The 13,765-nt window shown below is 34.7% G+C and overlaps 1 non-coding gene across 1 annotated transcript; it reads left to right on the top strand.

Annotated features, from left to right (window-relative positions):
- Positions 1–2,298: 2,298 nt before the first annotated feature.
- Positions 2,299–2,402, top strand: LOC112781945 (small nucleolar RNA R71). Its single transcript, XR_003192690.1, has one exon. It is a non-coding gene; the product is annotated as a small nucleolar RNA R71 (small nucleolar RNA).
- The last annotated feature ends 11,363 nt before the right edge of the window (positions 2,403–13,765 follow it).

Raw genomic sequence — 13,765 nt, 5'->3', positions numbered from 1 at the left:
TGGCTTCATTGAGCTTCCTGTAGTCTATGCACATCCTCCACCCAGTGACGGTTCTTGTGGGTATGAGTTCGTTCTTCTCATTTGGCACCACAGTTATGCCACCTTTCTTGGGAACTACATGGATGGGACTAACCCATGGGCTATCAGAAATGGGGTAGATTACCCCTGCCTGCCATAGCTTCCTGACTTCCTTTTGTACCACTTCTTTCATGACGGGATTCAATCTTCTCTGAGCTTGAATGGAGGGTCTAGCATCCTCTTCTAACAAGATTTTATGCATGCATATGGATGAACTTATCCCCTTCAAATCAGCTAGGGTCCATCCAATGGCATCTTGATGAGTTTGCAGCACCTTGATCAATTCTTCTTCCTGTTCTTGGCTAAGGGCAGAGCTAATGATAACAGGGTGACTCTCATCACTACCCAAGTATGCATACTTGAGATTAGGGGGCAATGCTTTGAGCTCAGGTTTTGGTGCTTCCTTTTCTTCTTTCACTCTCTCTGGCATGCTTAGCATGGTTGTGTCAGCACCCTTGATATCACTAACTTCAATATCCTTGGTAAACTCCTCCTCTGCCACTTCCTTTATTGTTTCCTCAAAAGTTTCTTGTACTGCAATGTCCACTACATCAATCCTCATGCATTCCCTTAGTGATTCTGATGGATAGCTCATTGCCTTGAATACATTAAACACCAATTTCTCATCATGTAGTCTAAGAGTGAGTTCACCCTTTTGTACATCTATGATGGCTCCAGCAGTAGCTAGGAAGGGTCTTCCCAGAATTATTGAAGCTTTGGCTTCTTCCTCCATATCTAACACCACAAAATCAGCAGGAAATATAAATTCTCCCACTTTCACCAACAAATCCTCAACTATCCCATGAGGGAATTTAAAAGTTCGATCTGCCAATTGGAGGGCCATTCTTGTTGGTTTGGCTTCCTCAATCTTCATTCTTCTCATCATTGTTAGCGACATCAAATTGATGCTGGCCCCTAAGTCACACAAGGCCTTCTCCACCATGACTTCTCCTATGATGCAGGGGATTTGGAAACTGCCTGGGTCCTTCAATTTCTGAGGCAATTTGTGCTGAATGATGGCACTGCATTCTTCAGTTAACAACACAGTTTTCTCATTTCTCCAGCTTCTCTTCTTGGTCATTAATTCTTTTAAGAATTTTGCATAGAGTGGCATTTGCTCTATTGCCTCAGCAAAGGGAATGTTGATTTGAAGCTTCTTGAAAATCTCCAAGAACCTGGAGAATTGGCCATCCTTTTCACTTTTCATCAAACGTTGAGGATAAGGTGCTTTAGGTGTGTAAGGCTTCAGGACCTCTTTTTCTTTTTCTTTTGTTGCAGACGGTGTAAAAGATTGTCCTTGTTCTTTGTCTTTCACATTTTCCTTTGCTTCATCCTCTGTGGTTTCCTTTGAGATCTCCTTTAGATTCTTTCCACTTCTGAGGGTTATGGCCTTACATTCTTCCCTTGCCATAGCCTTGGCAGCATGAGAACCGCTTGTCCCAGGGGCTTGCTTAGTCAAATACAAAATTTGATTTTCTAGCTTCTGGATGGCAGCTCCTTGGTTTTGCAAGTTAGAATTTACTTCTTCCTTAAAAGCTTTCAATTCGGTTATATCTTGACTCATGGTTGCAAGCATTCCTTCTATCCGGTTTAATTGATCTTGAAATTGTTGGTTTGGATTAGGTTGGGTAGGTTGATTATTTTGGCCATGATATGGTGGTTGGGAGTAAGTGTTTTGTGTGGCTTGGTATGATCTTTGGTTGGAGTTTTGGTATGTGGAATTGTTATGTTGGTTGTGGTTGTAAGGTTTTGTGGTTTTGTGGTTGGGTTTGTTGGTTTCCCCACCCAAAGTTTGGGTGGTTTCTCCAGCCTGGGTTGTAAGTGTTGGAATGTGGATCATATGATTGCCTTTGTTGGTTTCCCACATAGTTGGCCTCTTCCCAATCACCTCCTTCAATGCTTACTTCCTCTTGATCTTGTGTGTGTATTGCAGCCACTTGCTTTGTTTCTAATTGCCTGGTAAGCTCTGCTAGTTGCTTGGCAAACACTTTGTTTTGGGCTAGAATTGTATCAACATGGTTCAGCTCCATGACTCCCTTAGTGTTGTGCCTTTCTGATGCATAGTAGTACTCATTCTCAGCCACTGTCTCAATCACTTCAATGGCCTCTTCCACAGTCTTTTTCCTGTTCAATGAACCTCCTGATGAATGGTCTACAGCCTTCCTTGATTCATAAGAAAGTCCATCATAGAAAATATGCAATTGCACCCAATCATGGAACATGTCTGGTGGGCATTTCCTTGTCAAGTCCTTGAATCTCTCCCATGCCTCGTAGAGAGTTTCACCATCTTGTTGTCTAAAAGTCTGAACCTCAGATCGAAGTCTATTGACCTTTTGTGGGGGGTAGAAACGTGCCAGAAACTTGCTTTCCACCTCATCCCATGTTGTTAGACTCCCCCTTGGGAATGATTCCAGCCACTTAGCTGCTTTGTCCCTAAGTGAAAATGGGAACAAAAGCAGTTTATAGGCATCTTCCTGGACTCCATTGGACTTCACAGTGTCACAAATTCTCAGGAATTTTGTGAGATGTTGGTTTGGGTCTTCATTAGCACCTCCTCCAAAGAACAATGATTCTCCACAAGTGATATTAGCTGTGGTTTGAGCTCAAAATTGTTGGCCTGAATGGGTGGTTTCTGGATGCTGCTACCACAATTCCCAGAGGTTGGGTTTATGTATGAACTAAGAACCCTCCTCTCAGGAATGGCATTGTTTCCATCAGCTCTCTCATGGTTGTGAACTTCTCTATCCATGTTGAGATCTAGAGCTTCCTCAAAATTGTCCTCAGATTCTCCTTCAGATTTCTCTTCTCCCACTACTCTCTTCCCTCTTGCTTCCCTTCTCAGTCTATGAAGGGTCCTCTCTGGTTCGGTATATGGAGGAGTTGATGTCTCTCCTCTCCTACCTGTCATACAAGAACACAGCACAAGCACAATCAAGTGAAATACTCTTGGTTACTGGAAGAGTATGGTTAGAGCAATTGAGGAATTAATTCAAACAGTTAGTGAGTCAGTGAGTTAGTTGCTTGAATTTAAAGGCATAAAGAAAGAAAGCATGTAACAGGGTGCAGAAATTAAAATTCAACAAGTAACTTGTACTGAATTAATCTAAACAAAAAAAAATGCTCAATCTAGTTAACTTCCAATTTGAGAATTGTCAAACGAAAACCAATCCCCGGCAACGGCGCCATAAACTTGATGCACATAAACTAGTTATGCTACGATTTAGGAAATTGCACGATCGGCAAAATTCCTTCCGGCAAGTGCACCGGTTATCGTCAAGTAAAAACTCACAATAGAGTGAGGTCGAATCCCACAAGGATTGGTTGAGTGAGCAATTCGGATTAGAAGTGTGTTCTAGTTGAGCGGAATCAAGATTGAGATGAGTATTGCGGAATGTAAAATTGGCGGGAAAAGTAAATGACAAGAAAATTAAATGGCGGAATCTTAAATTTGCATGAATTAAAGAGCAGAATGTAAATTGCTGAAATTAAAAGGGAATGGGGGTGATTGCAAGAATTGAGTTGCAGAATGTAAAGAGAAGATGGAAATCAGAATTGGGGGATTCATTGGGTTATAGGAGATATTGAGATCTCCGAATCAAAACATGTTTATCTCTTCCTCAAGCAATGCGTTCATTGAATTTTGCTTGGCAATCTTATATGATTGGATCCCAATCCCTTGGCTCACCAATTCTCTCTAAAAATGAACAAATTCCCAATCCCTTGGTTTAAATGTTCATAAGAAGAGATGATGCTCGATCACTGATTATACCACACAGTTTCATGAACCACAATTTGGTAGGATTACATGTCACAATATCCATCCAAACCCCAATCCAATTCACTGTGAGAAAGCTTCTCTAGCATGAATCCTCCATTCCTTTCCCAAGGTTCCGAAGGATTCCAATTATGGATAGTTTCTTTCCCAAGACAACTACCCAATGGAATTAGATCGAGAAGCTTTCTAACAAAATTCAAGAGAAAAGATTGAAGAAGAAGATAAAACTATTATTGATTCATTGAATTACAATAGAGCTCCCTAACCCAATGAAAGGGGGTTTAGTGAGTCATAGCTCTGAATTCAATTACAAAGATATGAAAACTAGCTAAAAGTGAAGGTGTAAGTAAAAGGTCCCTTTCTAACTTAAATTCTATCCTATTTATACACTTTCTATATTGAGCTTCTGTTGTGTTTCTTGGGCTTTGAGGCCTCTCCATGCTTTCCTTTTGCCTTGGGTTTATGATCCATAATCTTGATGAGGCTGTTGATCCAAATTCTGTAACATTCATTGAGCCAACTTAGTGATAATCAAATAATGACACATGACTCAATAAATTGAGATTCCAAACTCATCAATCCTTCAGGCCCAATCCCATAAACCATGATATTCAATTGGGTTCATACCAGAATAAGTTTAAGTTAATGTTTGTGCTCAAATACTAACTTAAACCACAATATTTTTGGTCCAGAAACCTTTTCCAAGAGTGGCATTTAAGTTGCAGTTTAAGCTTAAACTGCAACTTAAACGCCAGACACTTCCAGTGAGGCCTTTTGTAGAAGCACGTTTAAGCTTCAGTTTAAGGTTAAACTGAAGTTTAAACGTGGAAATGGAAGAAGGCAGCCCTGGAGAGTCATGTAGTCGAACACGTTTAAGCTTCAGTTTAAGGTTAAACTGAAGCTTAAACGTGGATATAGGAAAGGCAGCCCTGGAGGTCGAACACGTTTAACCTCCAGTTTAAGGTTAAACTGGAGGTTAAACGTGGAAATGGAAGGAGGCATCCTGGAGGTCGAACACGTTTAACCTCCAGTTTAAGGTTAAACTGGAGGTTAAACGTGGAAGCTTAGAAGAGTAGCCCTGGAGGTGTCGAACACGTTTAAGCTCCAGTTTGAGGTCAAACTGGAGCTTAAACGTGGGAATGGAGAGAGCAACCCTGGAGGAGAGTTCTTGGTCGAACACGTTTAAGCTCCAGTTTGAGGTCAAACTGGAGCTTAAACGTGGAAATGGCTCCCTGGTGCTTTTCCCATTCTGGCGTTTAACCTCCAGTTTAAGGTTAAACTGGAGGTTAAACGTGGAACTCCTTCCTGAGAGGCAATATCATTCTGGCGTTTAACCTCCAGTTTGAGGTCAACTGGAGGTTAAACGTGGAATGCTTCTTTGGTGATACTTTTCATTCTGGCGTTTAACCTCCAGTTTAAGGTTAAACTGGAGGTTAAACTTCAATTCCAGCATTCCTTAGCCTTCATGATTCTGGCGTTTAAGCTCCAGTTTAGGCTTAAACTGGAACTTAAACTCCACATGTGATATTCAAGCTTCCTTTATTGATTTTGTTGCTTCCTTGCTTAGCCTCTTCTTCCCTGAAATCATCCAAACAATACATCAAAGTCTTGCAAAATTTCATGAGAAATCTTCCATTCATAGCATTCAAGTAATATAACTAAAACTCATGGAATTTGCATCAAATCATATTGTTGGATGGTTCATTGCTTTGTTCTTCATTTAACCATTTTGGTTACTTTAAGCTCAAGAAATGCATGAAACCACTAAAACTAACAGAAAAATGCTAGTGAAACTAGCCTAAGATGCCTTGGCATTAATAGACTAGAGTCGGTACTGCCAGCTTAAGAGCCCATACACATTTTCACAGAAACTTTTCAAAAGAAAATACATTTTCCAACTTAGAAAAATTCACTAAAATCAAATTTCACTTTTTTATTTTCAAATTAAAACTTATAAATTTTGAATCTATTCTGGGCACTAAAATTACTTTATTAAAATGGTTTTACGTGAAAATGCAGGTTCTCACAGCCCTCATGCAAGCTTGCATGATTTTTTTGCTCCTTGTTGACACTAGCCTCGTGTGTGCGTGTATGGTTCACTAATTCCATGCCGCCTTAGACAACGCTTTTATTTTGTAGCGTTATTAACGCCCTGCCTTGGTTATGGCTCTGGTGCTCTAGTGTGTTTCATCAATCTCATGAATTTCCACACCATTCTTCATCATCATTCTCCTAACAATCATTAAACAAAAGTGCATCAAAGTTTGATTTATAGCCTCATGAATAATTACAAAATAAGCTAGTGTACATAAGTGCACAATGAGAGTTCCTATAGTCATAAAATCACTTAGTGTGTCACATTGCCTCAATCTTAGCTTATATATTCATTAATGAACATAAATTTAACTAATGCTTAATGATTCTTTGTATGCAAACATAATTAATACTTAACGAAAAAATTACTTAACTATTAACCAAGATTCATGAAAAATAGTCATAAACTAACTAAACTAACTAGCTAAGATACATATGCATCAGGTTGCAGCTGTGTGTAGTGTTGTCATAGCTCGCAAAGAGGAGGAGGCGAGACAGGGAAAGAAAAGGAAGAAGGAGAAGGAGAAGAGAAGGGAGAGGGGTTTCTCGATGGTGGAGGTTCGGCATAGAACGAGCAGTGCACCGCGATGTCGCCGTAGAGCAGCGTGCGTGGAGAAGATATCCGGCTGTCGCCCGTGGAGAAGAGCACCGCTCCGACGCCCGTGGAGGAGAGCACCACGCCAATGCCCGTGGAGGAGAGCATTGCACAATCGCTGTACGTGGAGGAGAGCTGTGTGATTGAGAGCTGTTGTCGCTGTTAGGACCTTGATTGCAGCGAAGGGTGTGTCGCCGTTAGTGATGGGTTACTAAAGTGTTAGGGCTTACCCTATGTTTGGTTTGATAGAAAATGAGTGGAAAGAAAATAGATGGAAAGGAAATGAATGGAAAATGATATTTTTCTTTGTTTGGTTATCAAAAAAAATAGGAAGGAAAGAAAATTTTTGTGTGGGTCCACTAAAAAATTTTCTTTCAATCACAAGCAAGAAAACAAGAAAGAAAATGTTATATTTTTGTATTTCTAATACTATCCTTAGTTTTTTTTTTTAACCAAAATAGGAGACTCGAACCCGCAACCTCTTAATTGAGTACGGGGAGACTATGCCATTTGAGTTATAACTCATTGGCAATACTATCCTTAGTTATATTATTATTAATAATTAATAATATAAATTTAATTTTAATATATTATTGGAGTAAAGTATCGTTTTTGTCCCCAACGTTTGGGGTAAATCCTATTTGTGTCCCTAACGTTTAAATAATCCTAATTGTATCCCTAACTTTGTAAAAGTGATTTAATGTTATCCTACTATCAATTATACTAACAAATCAGATTATATTTTTCAATTTCTCACTTGGATATATTCATTCTCAATTAGGTCTCACTTGGATGTGTTCGATTTTAATATTATACCCATTATTTGTCTTTGGATTCAATTATGTCCCTAGAAAGTGAATTATGTAAATGTTGTAGGAATTAGTTTCAACATTTGATGAGCTATTTTTTCGAGTAGATCATCGATTCTATCTCAAAGATTTGTATTCTAACTTCAAGAAGAGATTTTTAAAACTCAAACTAAAGCGCTCATTATGTATAATTGACGGCAGGATAACATTGAATCACTTTTACAAACGTTAGGAATACAAATAGGATGATTTAAACGTTAGAGACACAAATAGGATTTACCCCAAATGTTGGGGACAAAAACGATACTTTACTCTATATTATTGTAATAAAAATTTATATTTAAACATTATATGTATTAGATAAATAATTTAAATCAAATATATAAAATTATAATATTTTATAATATTTAAAAAATATAATAAAACATGAATAAATAAAAATATTTATACTTTATTTTATGATAAGGTTATTGATGTAATTTATACTATTATGATTTTCTTTCTTCTCACTTTTTTTCCATCCAAACAAAAGAAAATTTTCTCTCTATTTTCTTTCCATCTATTTTCTATTAATCCAAACAATACACAAATAACTCAACTTTTTCTTCCATTTTCTCTCTTCTTATTTTCTTTCCTCTTATTTTCTTTCCTTCTATTTCTTTCCAACATCCAAACAAAGTGTTAGGGTAGTGAGTTGAAGCACATACATGATGCATTTGTTCATTTTTTTTTTTTAGTTATTTGATTGGAAAAAATAATTAGTGGCAACTTTTTTATAAATGTTATTCAATTTTTTTGACAACCCTTATAAAATATTCTATTTTTATTTAAAATGATATCCTAAATTTTTATATTGCAATATTTTATAAATGTTATTTTAGATATCAAAGACAACTATTTTTATGGGTGGCAAAAAATTTTGTTATCTTTGTCTTACTCAAAGACAACTTATCAAAAATGTTGTCTTTATCTATTTAAGATAACTTTTGTTAAATATTGCTTCAAATAAGAGTTATCTTTGACCAAAAATATTGTAGTGAAAAGTCAAATGCAATGCGTCATTAAAGCCAAGTTTTCGATAAAAAAATAAGCACAAAATTATTTTAATTTGTCTTTCATTATCGACATCTTTGATGTCGGTATGGCAATTTAAATTTTAAAAATAAAAAATAATTAACTTTTATTGTTGATTGTTTAACCATGGTAACGTATTTTCAATATAAATAATTAAGACTAATTATTACAAAAGACAAGGTTTTTAGTATGATAAAATAAATTTTAAAAATAAAAAAATTAAATTAATTTTAATTATTTAACTTTTGTCAGTCGTCGGTAAATTAGTTACCGTATCGTGGAACCGTCGTATATCCATTGTAGATTCCATCGCTGTCACGTTGCACTAAGGTTTACTAACGGTCCGGTCTTCATAAATATGGTTCTTGAGAAAAGCATAAATAAAATTCTGCATATTTATGTTAAAGCCCAGGCCATCCCGAATAAGCCGATGGGATGACCTTCGATAATCTTGTAGAATGTAGTAATGATTCTACGACATAAAAAATAAAAAAACAAAAAGAATTTAATTGAATTACAAGGTAAAGATGATGAATCTCATTTTTATTATTGATGTATAGTTTTATTTTATTTTATTTATAAGACTCGTTATACATTTTCACTATATTGTTATTATGGTGTGGGCACTAAACGATGAGTGGTATGAAACAATTAACACTTGGCCATGGTTTTACAAGAGTCATCGGCCCGTTTTCACGATAACTTTTATACACACCTGCTGATTGCACTGTTAAATACATATATTGAAAGGGTATATCTTTGTTAGGGTCATACTCATCAAAGAGGATACACTTGTTGCCCTAATATACCTTACCAGTTTGGCGTTCATATTTCGCCGTTAGAATAGTTGCCTATAATATAACCTGCACCAGGCTTTAGCCAGGTCTTCGTGGTGCTGAGGTGGATGTGCACAAACACTTATCCCTGTTGGGTGCTTTGATGTCCAAATTGTTGACAAAGAAGTAGTAAAAATCGGATAGTATTCACAGTTAACAGTGAACTAAAATAGCCAACAGCAAGAATAAGAAGCAGCATCAAGGAAGGTAATGAATGGGGAATAATTGACGTAGCACTAGACGTCATCTCTATACTATCTTAATTTTTATATGAAGTGGTGATGATGACATGTCTTTATATAGAGAAATAAGATTAGGCCAGATTTATGATTTACTTGATTAAAAAATTATATGTTCTTTTCTTTCTATTTATACAAAAGAAAAAGTATCAATCGACAACTAGTTAATATTTTCCTTTTTGTTTAAATTTTCTTTTTCTTTCTTAATCCTTTTTATCATTATTATTTATATTATTCTACAACGGATAGTATTTTAGTGATAAAAATACTGAGTGACACATTCTAACGTTAGTATGCATACCTCTCTATTTTTATTTATTTCAAAAATGTATATTCTTTATAATTGTATATGAGAATCAATATTTAATATATAATTAGACTAATTATCAATTAGTGTATAAACTCGTACAGAAAATATTTAATATTTTATTTATATCTGAAATATTTTTAACGAAATCTATTTTTTCACATATTTAATTTTAAATTAAACTCAATATATTTTTTTATTCATGGAATACTAAACAATAGTACAAAACAAAGAAATTCGCAAAAAATTGAATTAATAAAGAAAAAAAACATAGTATATAAAATAAATAATGTCTTTATTTCTATGAGAATATGTGCTACATATTTTTTTTTTGTCTCCAATATTGATCGTGAACATCTATAGGTGTATCTCAGCTCTTGGATCAAATAAAATTTATATATTATTATATAAAAATTTCTATCCAACTACAAAAGAAAAAAAATATGAAAAAAGACAATTAATAATAAAGAGACACCAACTGATTAAATAGTAGTTGATCATCTCAATTTATTAAAAACTTCTCATATACAAACACTAATCATGCAATTCTCAGAGACCCCTCATAATTATGAACCTTTATCCATTGCTTGCTCTTAACTCTTGAAAGTGCCACATATAACTGTCTGCGTGTAAAGTCGGTCTTGTAAGTATAGAACCCATGGTTTTCAACTTAGTCTTTGTGTAACATCTTACCACACAGAGCTTTATGCTTAAATTCGTAAATCAGAGGTGGTGAGGTATTACAACCTCTAATAGTAAAACTGCGTACAAAGGCCATATATGAAAAGAAGTTTAACTAGAGCCTTGAAAAAAAGTTGAACAAACAAAAGAAAACACGTCGCACACGACGAAACGATTAAGCGTAGAAGAACAAAAAACAGCATATGTAAGGATAATATACATCTGATATAGTGTCAAATATACAAATAGCAAGCTCCAGACTCGACCTGTGAAGTAAAAGCCGGCCAGAGTATATATTATACATACATATAACCCAACAATGTTTTTATCAAAATACAGAATATAAACCCTGTTTCTCCAAGTCAGCCTCTAGGAGGGGCAAAATACCAATATATTCATAGTGGAGAACCTATATACATATAATATACATATACAAAGTACAAACACAAAGTCCCAAAGTAGACCTTTGCTTCAGCAGACCTCCAATATGCTCAGCGAGATGCTCGCGTCTGCATCTGAAAACAACAATATATGTATGGAATGAGAATCGGGGATTTTCAAATATGGTAAAGTGGCCGTATAGGATAATAAATAATGTTCCTAGAAGCCAGAGGCATTCTAAAACTCTAAGAACCCATATTCATTTCATAAAGTTTTCCTCTATACTAGAATTAAGGTGACTATGTCTAATGTATCTAATATAATCTAACTCTTCATTTCCTTTCTCAGCAATCCTCCAAACTCTAGGTGGAACAGCGCTTGGGGCGTTCTCTACTCGCCAAAGGGATCTCTCAGAAACAAATGCAAACCCAAACACATAGGCACGCCAAAACAAATACAAACCCAACAAAACATACAAATTGCATATGATGCATGCATGTCCTATGGCTGATGAGTCTCATCTGTCGTTTAATAATTTGATATCTATTTCAGAATAAATCATTATAATTATATGCATTTGATTTCTTGAAATTAAAAATATACGTTTTTTTTAATTAATAGTTTCCTTATTTATATATACCTTTATATTAATTATTAATTAATAGTTTCCTTATTTCAAATATATATATATTTTAAAAAAATCTAATATTTTTTTTATTTATGTATACATATATATTAATCTTACATAAATAGTATTTAAGTCATTTAGGTTAATTATTTTCTGATTATGATTATTTTCTTTTGACCTACAATTATTAATGATTCTTTTATTCTATTAATATCAACATACCTATAATCATTTTCATAAATCATAGTAGTTTTCTATTAATATACATATATTAATGTGCGGAATAATAGTTTTTTTATTCTCAAAATGATATTTATTTATTCAAAAATTCCTAAATATTTCATATTAGCAGATTAAAATAATTTTCACATAATTCTAACTATTTTATTTTTTCTTAGTTATACAGAGAGCAAAATAAAATGAAATAAATTTAAAAGTAAAAAAAGGAAATTTTATATTAAAATTTCAAATTAAAAAAATATTTTCAAAATAATAGTCATAATATATAAATTGAGACAACAATTTAAAATTTCTCTAAAACTAATTTAATCAAAAGCTTAATATTAGAACTAAATTATTTAATAATGTTTAAGCTACTCTAGTCTTAGATTGATGCGTGAGCATCTTTACCCTTTTTCTAGTCATTTTTATATTATTTTTTATTATAATTTTAATTACTTTTTTTTTATTTTAGTGCAAAACTTCACCTTTGGATGCTACTTTTAGTTTCTGTTGTTTTTTAGTTTTAGGTGAAATTCGGAGCATTGGAGAAGCCTGAAAAAAGAAAATTGAGCTCCCCCGGGCCTGAACGCCAAAACCTGGCGTTCACGCCAGTAGGGGCAAGAAACAGAACGCGCTCTCCCTCTCTAGCTTCACGCCCAATCCTAGCGCTGAAACGCTCTGCAACCGAGTACACACTAATGGGCCTCCAAGTGGATTAGCAGCTCTTTGCTCATCTTATCTTATCTTTTAATTTTATTTTAAAATAATATCTTTTAGGTAGCATTTATATTAGCGTTATATTTTAGAGACGATCAATAGGTTAGATGTCTCCTTTTCTTTCAAACTTTTTCAGAAACCTATTTTTTTTGTAAAGTATGAGCAACTAAACCTCCTGTTAAGGTTAGGAACTCTATTTATTTCTATGGATAGAACTATTATACTTCTATTTATCTATTGTTTGATTCTATTCTAAGGTGTTATTTTTGTTCTTAATCTTATGAATCTGGGTGGAACAAGAGTATGACCCTTATTCTACATGAGCACTTGTGATTCTCGAGAAAGTTATCTCGCTTGAGCTATAGCTTGAAAACACTCCTCCAAAATTGCTAATTACATGAACTAGCTTAGTTGGGATATGTGACATACAATCCTATAAAACTTTGGGTAATTAGGGTTTTTGTGGCGCTAAAGTGATTTTCAGAACTTAACCCTCTGATCTAAATTGATTGACCACGAGAGTGGCATTTGATGAGGATTATAAGAGATTAAATCACTGAGAGATTATGGTTTAATCACTTATGGTTTGTCATAGAATGTATCATTCATTGTTAAAATAGTTGGTAAGACGTTTTGATCCGGAAAAGTAAATATCTTTGAGACTTTAACTGTTTTCTCATAATTGTTTTACACCAAACCTATTTATTTGCTTTATTTACTTGCTTTTACTACTTATGCATTTTTACACCTACAAACAACCTTTACTATTTGCCTGACTAAGTCCAACAGGATAGCTATTGCTTGCTCAATCTGACAATCCTTGTGGAATTGACCCTCACTCACCTGAAGTATTACTTGGATGACTGATGATGGCCGATTGTACGGGTTTGGATTTTGACAATAAAAGTAGAATTTGTCCGTTGCAAGTATAGTCCAAACCCAACAATCGAGAATCAATCAAATAATAAAGTCAATACAAAATAACCGAGAGTATGTAGCTCTCGGGTCGTTCTTCCCTAGGAGTTGCAATGAAGTGTATAATTATTGGCTATGGGAGAAAGAGCATGGGGATTGGGAATGAAAGCAAGAGATCAAGAGACGTAAATAGCAGAGAGCAATTAAACATGCAAGGAATGTAAATGGCAACTCTTGGCAAGAATTGGGGAATTTAGGATTCCTATCCTAGTTATGGACCACAAACATGGCAATTGTGTGGGATCAATCCAAATTAGTCAATCCTCCTTGAGAATTAGTCAAAAGGGCATAATTGATCTCAATCCATAAGTCCTAGTCAACTCACTAATACTTAGTGAAAGACTAGCGTCAATG

The sequence above is a fragment of the Arachis hypogaea genome, chromosome 19 (assembly GCF_003086295.3).
Source record: "Arachis hypogaea cultivar Tifrunner chromosome 19, arahy.Tifrunner.gnm2.J5K5, whole genome shotgun sequence".
Lineage (NCBI taxonomy): Eukaryota > Viridiplantae > Streptophyta > Magnoliopsida > Fabales > Fabaceae > Arachis > Arachis hypogaea.
This window is presented reverse-complemented; position numbering and strand designations above follow the sequence as displayed.